The sequence below is a fragment of the Dermacentor albipictus genome, unplaced genomic scaffold (assembly GCF_038994185.2).
Source record: "Dermacentor albipictus isolate Rhodes 1998 colony unplaced genomic scaffold, USDA_Dalb.pri_finalv2 scaffold_36, whole genome shotgun sequence".
In the NCBI taxonomy this organism is placed as follows: Eukaryota; Metazoa; Arthropoda; class Arachnida; order Ixodida; family Ixodidae; genus Dermacentor; species Dermacentor albipictus.
This window is the reverse complement of record NW_027225590.1, coordinates 1,591,411-1,603,787: the sequence shown is the minus strand read 5'-3', so window position 1 is coordinate 1,603,787 and position 12,377 is coordinate 1,591,411. Positions and strand designations below refer to the sequence as shown.

Here is a 12,377-nt window from a genome sequence, read left to right as displayed (position 1 = left end):
GAAGAACATTTTTGTCCCTCATTGTGTGGTATCCATCGGCAAGGGGCGTGCTGGCTCGTGGACGGCCAACTGCTCGGCAGAACCCGTCCTGCTTCCAGAGGGCTTGAAACTCGCCTACTTTACAGAATACTCGTCCTCTTCCGTAGCCGTACTAACAGATCCGCCGTGTGAACCTGCTGACCTTCGCCACGTCTCAGACAAAAAGCTTCTGTCTATGGTAAACAAGTCACTCAGCACAAGTGAGCGCCATACCTTGGTGGATACGCTTTCTAAGCATCTGTCAGTGTTTGACTTTGCGCAGCCGGACAAAGCGTTCTCGATTCCCGAGTCACGAACACGTCACACTATAGATACGGGATCTGCGCGCCCAATCAGGCAAAAGCCTTATCGCGTGTCGCCTAACGAGCGGAAGATAATCGGGGAACAAGTGAGTGACATGATGAAAAATGGAATAATACAAGAGTCCTCGAGTCCTTGGGCAGCTCCGGTCATACTTGTCAGAAAGAAAGACGGTAACTGGAGATTTTGCGTAGATTATCGAAGATTAAATGCCGTGACTAAGAAGGAGGTCTATCCCCTGCCCCGGATTGATGATGCAATTGATTGCCTGCATTCGGCCTCTTATTTTTCTTCAGTGGACCTGCGCTCAGGATATTGGCAAATCCCTATACACCCGGCAGACAAGGAGAAAACAGCCTTCATAACCCCGAATGGATTATTCAAATTCAATGTGATGCCATTTGGGTTGTGCAATGCTCCAGCAACCTTTGAAAGGTTCATGGACACCATTCTGCGTGGGTTAAAGTGGAACATCTGTATGTGCTATCTTGACGACGTTGTTATATTCGGGCACACATTCAATGAGCACAATACGCGCCTGGATATTGTCCTCGACTGCATCAAAAACGCTGGCCTGGTTCTGAACTCCAAGAAGTGTAACTTTGGTGACCGTCAAACCCTTGTGCTGGGTCACCTTGTTGACAAAGACGGTATCCGGCCTGATCCCCTCAAGACGGCAGCTGTCGAGGCATTCAGTGCACCGCAGTCAGTTAAGCAACTTCGTAGTTTTCTGGGTCTTTGCTCTTACTTTTGCCGATTTATTCCTGGTTTTGCTGACGTCGCTTATCCTCTGACAAATCTGCTACATAAAGACGCACGGTTTGAGTGGACACCCGAGTGCGATTCTGCATTTCGTCAGCTGAAGTTCCTGTTAACCTCCCGACCTATCCTTCACTACTTCAATCCTACTGCGCCGACAGAAATCCACACAGATGCTAGTGGCGTTGGTCTGGGTGCCGTATTGGTCCAACGCTATGACGACCGTCAGCACGTGATTGCTTATGCAAGCCGCTCATTAAGCAAACCTGAACGGAATTGCACGGTGGCAGAGCAAGAATGCCTCGCTGTAATCTTTGCGGTTCAGCGATTTCGCTCGTACTTGTACGGACGCCCATTCCAAGTCGTCACAGACCACCATTCCCTGTGCTGGCTCGTGAACCTTCGCGACCCTTGTGGTCGCCTTGCGCGCTGGGCTGTGAGGTTGCAGGAATATAACTTCACTGTTTCCTACAAGAGTGGCCGAAAACACGCTGACGCAGACTGCCTTTCCCGTATGCCGCTTGCCACGACGGACTGCGACGCCGACGATTTTGATCATCTCGTCGCTTCTGTGACACCCGCTTTTCCGGATATCGATGCGTTCAAAGCAGAACAACGGACAGACACTAAATTGGAGCCGCTCTTTACTTCTGCCCATTCAAGTGCAACAAGCAGCTACTGTGTACGAGACGGGCTCCTGTACAAAAGGAACTACTCAAGGATGGGTGCACGCTTCCTTCTAGTGGTGCCGGAGCGTCTCCGGCCAGCAATCCTTCAGGCTATGCACGGTGACCCTACCTCTGGTCACTTAGGCACTGTGCGCACACTTTATCGCATTCAGGAACGCTTTTACTGGCCCCGGATGCGACATTCGGTTGAGTTTTATGTCGCCAGCTGCATACAGTGCCAACGTCGGAAACGCCCAACCACTGCCTCATCTGGGGTGCGATCTTGTACGCGTTCCAAACTCGAACGGAGGCGGTCCGTTCTTTCCGTCGCGAAATTGGCGGTCCGTTCCGTTGTGTTCGTCCGATAGCAAACAACACGGAATGATTGACAGCAGATATCACTTCACAATTGACGTCATGGCGTTCTTCACCGTTCAAACTGACCAACCGTGTGCGGCTCGGTGGAACGGACCGCCTCCGTTCTATTTTGGAACGCGTACAAGATCGCACCCCTGGTCTCCTTCAATCTGTGCCGCCTTCCAGCTCACCCTTTCGGCAAGTTGGAATTGATCTGTTAGGCCCTTTTCCAAAGTCATCTAAGGGGAACCGCTGGATAATTGTCTGCGCCGACTATTTCACACGCTATTGCGAGACGGTGGCTATACCATCAGCAACTGCCACCGAAGTGTCGCTTTTCTTACTTTACGCTATTGTTCTACGACATGGACCGCCTGGTGTTATCATAAGTGACCGGGGACGTCAATTCACAGCGGTTATCGTGGAAGAACTTGTGCATTTATGTAACTCGCACCTCCGGCACTCGACGCCGTATCATCCGCAAACGAACGGCCTCACTGAGCGCACTAATCGAACAATCACCAATATGCTTTCCATGTATGTTGCGTCCGATCACAAGAATTGGGATGAAGTTCTACCATTTATTACTTACGCCTACAACACCGCCAAGCACGAGACAACCGGCTACAGCCCCTTCTTCCTTCTATATGCTCGGCCGCCCCGGTATACGCTCGACACTGTCCTCCCTTTTTACCACCACGACAATCCTACGGTCGCCGATACGCTGTGCCTCGCTGAAGAGGCTCGGCGACTTGCGCGTCTTCGGACTTTGGCATCACAAGAAAACTCCAAAGCCCGCTACGACGCACGACATCGGCCTGTTACATATCACCCTGGTGATCTCGTTTGGCTTTGGACTCCCACAAGGAAGCGCGGTTTGTGTCAAAAGCTGCTGGCAAACTACGATGGACCGTATGTTGTCATCGACAAAGTCAGCGAAGTGAACTATACTCTCGCGTGCCTCACGAACACTGGTAGACGTTCTGCTAGGACACAAGTCGCACATGTCGCACGGTTGAAATCATGCACGCCACGACAAGCTAGTTGACTCGCCCAGGGGGCTTTGTCTGCGAGGGGAGGTATGTTACGTCCAATCGCGTCAAAGGGACGCGGGGATCAAGAAGAGAGAAGAGAAGAACGAAGACTGTGCAGTGGGCATTCCTGTTGTTCGTAGCCTGCCATTCCTGCTCTCGCACGCCTAAATAAACCCCTTTTCCCCGTGCTTGTAACAATATAGAGATAATATTTCACACAACAGCCCACAACAAGTTCCAATAACACAAGGGGGGGCACGACACCGCAAGAAAACAGCGATTTCCAGAGCGGACACAAGCCGCGTTCGGAAGGTAACTGACCTGCGTCAAGAAGGGGATTTTTGTGACCACTGTCGTTGCGGTGGCGTGCCCCAACTGGCATCACCAACTGGCCCCAGTCCGGTGGTGCAATATGTAGTCGATGCGGCTGTCCCTCGTGCATAGTTGCTTGATGTTGCCAGACGAAAAACCGGACTGTGGCAAGGAACGGCCTGTGTGAGGTGACTTGCGAAGAATTGTTCAGGGCCATGGGTAGCATCTGGGCGGGTGCGCTTTGGTGATAAGCCAGAAACGTGTAGCTGCCATGGAAGCTCAGCCGAAGCGACAATACGAACCACAGGACGAGAACCTGCGTCAAGAAGGGGATTTTTGTGACCACTGTCGTTGCGGTGGCGTGCCCCAACTGGCCCCAGTCCGGTGGTGCAATATGTAGTCAACGCAGCTGTCCCTCGTGCATAGTTGCTCGATGTTGCCAGACAAAAAACCGGACTGTGGCAAGGAACTGCCTGTGTGAGGTGACTTGCGAAGAATCGTTCAGGGCCATGGGTAGCATCTGGGCGGGTGCGCTTTGGTGATAAGCCAGAAACGTGTAGCTGCCATGGAAGCTCAGCCGAAGCGACAATACGAACCACAGGACGAGAACCTGCGTCAAGAAGGGGATTTTTGTGACCACTGTCGTTGCGGTGGCAAGTCCCCATAGCCGCGTCATAGCCGCGTAGATTGTGGGCTAAGCCCTCGCTCACACTGGGCACATACTGTATGGGGGCGCGTTTTCTTGGGAGCACACTGTCAGGCCTTGGGGGCTGAGACAGATGGCGTTCCACCGAGTTCACAAACGACCTAGGATAGCCACATGCCGAGAGATTGCGGTGCACCTCTTGTAGGTCAGCAGCCCAGCTTTGTGGCGTTGTGCAGATACGCTTGGTTCTGCCGACAAGAGAGGCTACTACCAATCTCTTCTGGTTCATCAGGTGCACTGAATTAAAATGCAGATACCTGCCTGTGCGTGTGCTCTTTCTGTACACGGTAAGTGCCAGACTGCACCGGTCACGTTTCACGAGGACGTCCAGAAAAGGAAGCTCGCCGTCGTTTTCTTCCTCTACTGTGAATTGGATAGACACTTGAATACTATTCAAATACGACAAAAATGAAGGAATTTCTTCTCACTGAATTATGCAGAACACATCGTCTACGTAACGTAGGAAGACTCTGGGCGGCGAGTTGAAAGAGGCGAGTGCTCAATGCTCAAGCCATTCCATAGTTAAATTTGCAGTAGTTACAGCGGTTGAAGCAGCATGTCAGCAGTGTCAAAAAAAAAAAAGTCACCTCAAACGCCTTGGCAGAGCATGCAGATGACTTGGACCACAGAATTGATTGGAATAACACCAATATATTAGAAAAAGAAAGAAATTTGACGTCAAGACACCACTTGGAAACCCTCCTAATCCAAATGACAGATAGCACCCTCAACCGGAATGATGGAATCCTCCCCCCCATCTACACGCGCTGCTTACGTCATATTTTAAAGCCATATAAACATTGTATTGCACGTCCTTGATTTCATTGTGAACAAGGCTCCCGTCAGGGGAGCCGAAACGTCTTGTATTCATTCAGTTGTCGGTGTCCTTCATTTTTACCCTTCTTCATGATGCCTCCTGACTAGACGGGCTTCTGTCAAAACCTCGACTTGACTACTCCTTGGTGCACGGCAAGCTTTCCCACAATGCCCTCGAAGATAGGGGTGGCGCGATGGGCGTTCCTGACTGCTATGCACTGTAGCTGCACACATCGATCGTGCTGAGGGTGCCATTTGAACATAGTGGCGTACGCAAGTGGCGCTTGGCCAGTTCGATGTCAACGACACATTACATTTGCCATACTGACTGCTCCTCTGTGCACGGCGAGCTCTCCCACAATGCCCTCGAAGATGGATAGGTTGACAGAATGGTGCAAGGAATGGGATATGGTTATTAATTCTGACAAAACAGTGCATATGTGTATTACAAATAAGTTAAGAAAGCTAGAATACTTGTACAAAATAAAGGATAATAAGATTAGGAAAGTAGAAAGCTGCAAATACTTGGGGATAACTTTAACTTCACGTCTATCCTGGGTGCCTCACAGAGACAATATAACCTTTGCAGCCTGAAAAAGATTAGGATTTCTAAAGTTTAATTTATGTGACTCCACATCCTCATTAAGATTAAAAGCCAATAATACGTACGTTAAGCCTCTCTTAGAATATTTGAGTATTTGTTTGGGATCCTCGCACAGTGGTAGGTATTGAAAAACTAGAAAGAATTCAAAGGTTAGCCGTGCGCTTCATTTATAAGCGCTTGAAACGACGTGATTCCCCAACGAGTATGCTGGAAGCTGCAAACTTGGAAGCACTAACTGATCGAAGAAAAACTGCTAGATTAAATTTCTTTCGCCAGCTTTACTATGGGAAACTAGGAATACAACCGCGTGGCTATATTATTAAGGACACATCTCGAATTTCCCGCCACAAACACCGCCAGTATTTAAAACCGATCTTTGCACGAAGAAACCTTTTCAAAAACTAATTTTTTCCGAAAACAATCAATGAATGGAATGCCCTACCTGGAAATTCCCACTGGTTACAGCCACCCACTTGATGAATCTTGTTGACTGTAACCCTTGTATATATTTGTATGTTTGCTTTTTTTTGTATTTGCTCACGTAGCCCCCTCCTGCTTAGACAGATGTCCGCAGTATTGTGAAAATAAAATAAAAATAAATAAATAAGATAGCGGTGGCACGATGGGCGTTCCTGACTGCTGTGCACTGTAGCTGCACACATCGATCGTGCCGAGGGTGCCATTTGAACGTAGTGGTGTACGCAAGATCTGAAGTGAAGGCGCTAAAATGACGGAGGACAAAGAAGAAACACACACACACACAGGGTGCCACTTCCAACAATGTTTAATCAGGAAAAAACGCCACTGATTTATACTAGGAGCGCAATCACAGTTTCTCAGGACGCATTCGCGTTCAGGAAAAGCAGTTCTTTGCGTGACAGCGATATGGATGCAACACTTACGCAGTTATCAGCTGCTTCAATGATTCTTTCGGCCTCAGTTATTAATCTCACCCATTTGTCATGGCTTCTGGCAACCACAGCGCAGGCGTGGAAGTCTGGCTTACATTTGCAATTTCTACAATGAATTGCCAGGTGGCCCTCCCTCCCATTGTTAACTTTGTTATTGTGTTGCCTCAGCCTGTCATTCAGGCACTGCTCTGTTTGGCCCACATACTTTCTACCACAATCTAAAGGAATCTCATAAACAACTCCTGCCTGGCAATCTACGTATTTGTTATCGCGTTTAGTAGCACAGGCCGGTGCCTTGCGGGAATAAGGGTTGGTCATTCTACAGAGTTGGCAGTATGAACCTCGGGCTACTAAACCTCTGCTACCTTTTAGTTCCTCTCACTCTAAGCTAGTAAAACGCAGCATTGCTAACATGTGCCTGCTGAATGTTTTTAAGAAGTCCTGTCCACATAGAGCTGCGGCGAGTTTTCTTAAGCAGATTGACCGCCTGGAAGAGGCAGGCTATCCGCAACCTGTTTTAGTCTCCGTAGCGGAAACAATCCTGAAGAAGTCGCGAACCCGCCAACCAGACCAGGAGTCACCCCGCAAAAAAGAAAAAGTTGCTGTCATACCCTACATACACCGCATGTCGCATAATTTGAAAAAGATCGCAAAGCGAGCTAACGTAAATGTCGTGTTTTCTGCCCCGTGCAAACTATCTAAGCTTCTAAGGAAAGTTTGCAAAGCCACGGTGTTTTAAGAACTTGAAGACGCTGCCGTGCAGCTACAACTTCAACAAAAAAGGCGTGGATGAAGTCTTTGCTCTTCAGCAATTTTTTGCAGTAGCTGGATAACAAAATGGGTGCTAAGGCGAGGAAAATATTTCTTTTCATAGACAATGCACTGTGCCACCCACTGCTACGTCCAGCGTGAGGAACATAAAGGTTGCTTTTTTTTCGCCCAACTGTACAAGCCGGCTGCAGCCGCTGGATGCTGGCATCATTAAGTGCGTCAAGCAAGTGTACTGGAAGCGGTTAGTGTAGTGTTGGCTGGCGGCTATGGAGCACAGCGAGTTGGAAAAAAAGATCACTCTACGCCATGCATTTTATTGCCAGTTCGTGGAACGCAGTGTCGCGAAGCACAATCACTAACTCGTTCAAGCACTGTGGCTTTAAGCAAAGCAAAAGACTGCCTCCTCTGCTGGGGACGCAACAACCTCGATGCCGCTCGAGGCCGATGCAGGCTTCGCCGACGACGATTTCGAGAGTTTAAACCTTACCACAACCTTTGCCGTGTACGTGGAGGCTGACGACAATGTTGCGATCTGCGACGAGGTGTCGCTGGATGATGCCATCGAGGAGGCTTTGCCTAGTGCCGACACCGCTCCGACGTCAGACGAGGACAACGGCAACGCCACAGATGTCGTGCCTTTGCCTACCACGTTCACCGAGGTGCTACGGCACATAGATGGCATCCGGAACTTCATCTGTTCACGCGACGCCGCAGAGGACCTCCTTTTGGAGTTGCCCAACTTGAGCAAAAGCTCTTGGTTCACAGATCAAACAAGGTCCAAAAGAAGCTTACCGACTTTTTCAAAGTTCACGCCGGCTGGCGAGAATCGCGGCAGTGGGCAGTGGAGCGCCATAAAGGTTCGTTTCAATAAAGCATGATTGGTACCTGTACTGCAGCATTTATTCTTATCGCATTTACTTTTTTTGGTAATTTGGGTTTCCAAACCCTACAGAGTATGTTAGTAGTTTACATTGAAGTTTCTCGTAAATCTGTCGCGCGAAATAATTAGTATTTTTATAAGCATAATTTATGTTCGGATTTTACGACGCCCGCATTTTACGACACTTTTTCGCTGTCCCGAGAAAGTCGTATAATCGGGGTTCCACTGTAGTTTGTTATTGACAGTGTTTCAAAATGCTTCGATTGACGGACATGGAGATCACAGCAGAAGTAGTGGGGAAATGAAGATGCTGCCGAGGTTGATCCCGCAAGCGCTGATGTTGCCCCACTCTCAACTTCATCTGTAGCTGCTTTGGCCCTTCTGTGCTGCTACTGCGGTGCAGTAGAGGGCACCGGCCTATTGCTTGTGGATCGTTTAGCTTATGTTGAGGACGCCATAGTTAACTAAGCATGTACCTGCATGTCGTACTAAGTCACCAACTGTAATGGGGGTCAATTCGCCATTTGATTCGGAAATTTTGAACCCAGTTTACTGACAGGAAGCAGTGTTGTTCATTTTGACGCGTATCAGCTAACAAGCAAAAGCATTCAAAATAATTTAAGGAACACTTTGGGCTTGTTTATGTGCCTAGTGTTGGCTTTGTTGGCAATAGGAAAAACCTAACTTGCAGGATTAAGCATGCCAATCGAAAGGCAAACATTCAAGGTGAAGTGTCGCTGAAATGTATACAGGCACAAAAAATTGTTTCAGCTAAGGTGTGGCAAGCTTAAAAAAAGGTTTCTTTTCGTATTGAAGAAAATGCATGTTTTCTGCTGTGTGCCGGTGGTGGTGAACTCTTTATTTCGCCCAAGAAGAGAGGAACAGTCCGAGGACCGGTTGCGCTGGCCTAGAGGAGGTCAATGGGGATCCCTTGGGATGCTGCGGCCTCCACGGCGCACTGGGTGAGCCAGCGTTAATCTGCTGGCCCAGAGGCATTTAGGAGGGACTCCCACGACTCTAGGACATGCGTACATGTCCACATCAAGTGTGTGAGGGTGGCCACGGCTTAGCACTGTTTGCACCTTGGCGCTATCTGTTGGGGAAAGGTTCCGCTGTAAAAGAGGTGGTGCGGGAAGCTGCCTGTTTGTAGTTTGCGCCATTGGACGGCCTAGTGTCTTGTTAGATCACAGTGTGCAGGAGGACATACGCATCTTCCCAGTCTGTAGTACTGGAGGATGTTCGTGTAAGTGGCGAGTAGAAAATCGTGTCAGGGCAAGCGGGGCGCTAGGTCCTACATTCGGCTCCGCAGCTAAGATCTTGGGCAAGTGTATGCACCTGGGCATTTCCGTTGAGCAACTCGTGGGCTGGTGCCCAAAGGAGTAAGTGGGGGGTGGGAGAAGGGGGGAGTAGAAAGTAGAAGGTGTGATGCCTGGCAAGAGATACGGCCGGCATCGTAGTTGCGGATTGCCTGTTCAGAGCCACTGATGACGACTTTGGTATTAGGATCAATTAGCGCCAGCACAATGGCAACCTCCTCTGCTGTGGTGACTGTTTCAGCATTGAGAACGCTGCAGGCTGTGTACCAGCTACAGTGTGGGGTGAGGGCTACTGCCACCATCGCTGGCTTCGAGGGGTGGTAAGAGGCGTCCGTATATGTAACATCCGGACGTCCGCTGAAGCGTTTCTCAAATTCACATGCACGGTCGGCCGTCTCTCGACATAGTGTTCCAGATGCATTCATATGGGAATGGGACGGATACGAAGATTTTGACGATATTCCGGTGTAAAGTCATTATAATGGGTGCTGCCCCCGTTCATTTGTGAGATCCCAACTTGCTGCAGTACCGCTCGGCCAGTGTGTGTGAGTGAGAGCTGCTCATATTGGGCAGTGAGGTTAGCTTCGATCAGTTCGCTCACAGTGTTGGAGATGCCGAGAGCCATAAGCTTGCGACTAGCTGTGGACATTGGAAGCCCCAGAGCCGTCTTATATGCTTTGCGAAGTGACGCCTCCAGCCATTCGCTTTTGGAGCGGGTGAGACATAGGTAAGGTGAAGAGTAGGTGATATGGGAGCAGATGAAGGCTTGAACAAGGCGCAAGAGGTTGGACTCTCGCATGCCTCGGTGCTTGTTGGAGACTTGCTTGAGTAGGCGTCCGATCAGTACCACCAACTGGTCGATGTGTTGGAGCGACATATTGTTACTGCCATTTGCCTGTAAGTGTAGGCCCAGAATCCCGATGGGATCTGTACGAGAGATGGGGTTGCCTTGCACTTGGAGGTTGATCTCGGGAAGTAGCTTGGGTGGGCATTGTCCTGGGGTTGGGATGGTGATATACTCACTGAGTGATATATATACTGAGGTGATATATACTGAGTCGCTGTGCAGCTGGGGCCAACTGTATCAAGATAGGTTATGACCCGATCGATGGCGGCCTGTAGAGTCTCTTTGATCCGGTCGTCACTGCCATGTCTGAACCAAAGAGTGAGATCATCAGCATAAAGAGTGGTTTAGGTGGGGGATGTCAGCCAGAAGCTTGGGCAGGCCTAACAGTGCAACTTTGAAAAGCAGCGGTGCGAGCACAGAGCCTTGGAGTGTGCCACGGTTGCCAGGAGAGATGGTGGAGGGATGTCCCGTGCCAGCGCTGAGTTGTATTTTGCAGTCGGGGAGGAAGTCTCAGACGTACGCATATGTGCGATGTCCGACATTAAGAGTCTGGAGTTGTTGAAGAATCGCTTCATAAAGGATGTTGCCAAAGGCCTTGGCAACATCGAGGCTGACGATGACTTTTCTGTCTACTGTGCAACGCATGACGGCCTGGTGAGGGAGAAGCATAATGTCTGGGACTGCTAAGTGAGGGCAGAATCCGAACATCATGTCTGGTAGGAAGTGGTTGTCTTCAAGGTAGCGAATGAGTCTGGTCTGGATGACATGTTCCATTAACTTCCCAACGCAGGACGTAATAGAGATGGGATGGAGGTTGACCAAAGTGGGTGGTTTCATTCCTGTGGGATGGTAGCGCTGGCCCAACACTCATGAAGGTAGTCAATGAGGGCGTGAATAGAGACGTCTAGATTCCTAAGCATCGTCTTAGAAATGTGGTCGGCCCCGTGAAGCTGGTCTTGAGGCTATTGAGTTCTGCACCGACCTCCGCTAAAATGATCGGAGAGTCGAGACCTGGGTTGGCCAAGCCCCGATAGGGCTTGGCCAACCAGCTGGAGTCTGGTTGTTGGTTCGGCGCATACGTAGGTGTCGGCAAGCTCTTGTTTGAGCTCACCTGGCATGCCAGGATACTGGTGGAAGATTCAGTCAAGCTATTGGCATGCTTGGAGCTTGCCTCCAGCTGGGTCCAGTAGATGTCGGAGGTGGTTCCACATCTTACGAGCGTTAGGAGTCTTGTTCATCTGGTCACAGATGTTGTGCCAGCTCTAGCAGGTGAGCATGCCAGCCGACAGCAGATATTGCAGTCCTATTTTCGAGTAGTGAGAAGAGCTTCGAGTGACTTCTTGTGCTCCCATAGATGGGCGTAGTAGCGGTCGCAGTGTGGGACCAAGTCCTCTAACTCAACGGTTTGCGTGGCATGAGCCGCTTGTTTGACCATATCGGTTGTCAATGTTATGATGTTGGTAATGGTGGGAGCTTTGGCCTGCTGTTTCCTGTGCGTGCAAAAGGAGTCCCAGTCAATCACCCGAGTCGGCCGCATACCTTGCCTTGTGGGCTCTTGTACCACGATTTCGAGCATGAAGGGATTGCTTACAAAATTTTTGCGAGTGTGACACCAGGTTGCTACGACTCCAGGGCTCATAAAGGCAAGATTCGGTGTTGTATCTCGGTGTAGGCCTGAGCCAAGTTTAGTGGGGTAGGAGACGTCCGTGATCAGGGTAAGCTGGTTTGTATGCCAGTCATTCCAGCGGTGTCTGCCTTTAGCAGAGTCGTAGTGGTAGCCCAAAGCGTGGTGATGTGCATTGAAGTCACCGATGATGAGAGACCGTCCTTGCACTAGCTGCTGGGCTTCGAGGAAAAGGGGCCCGAAAACATCTTTATGGGCCCGGGAAGGGCTCTAAACATTTAGCACAAACAGACCAATGCGACGTTTGACTGAGAGTCAAGGTAATATTTCTAAAGGTACATTTTCGGGGAAAGTAGGGTCCAAATTGTGTTGGAGGGCAGTGAGATTACGTTTGACGAGAGTGGCCACCTGAGGATTTACTCGTTACAATAGT

General features: G+C 49.7%; 1 protein-coding gene and 1 pseudogene across 2 annotated transcripts in view; one reads left to right on the top strand and one right to left on the bottom strand.

Annotated features, from left to right (window-relative positions):
- Window positions 1-12,377, top strand: part of LOC139052812 (transcriptional adapter 1-like) — a 324,652-nt gene that overhangs the window by 100,325 nt on the left and 211,950 nt on the right. The gene's annotated exons all lie outside the window — the stretch shown is intronic.
- LOC139052807 (uncharacterized) lies at window positions 9,131-11,094 on the bottom strand (annotated as a pseudogene).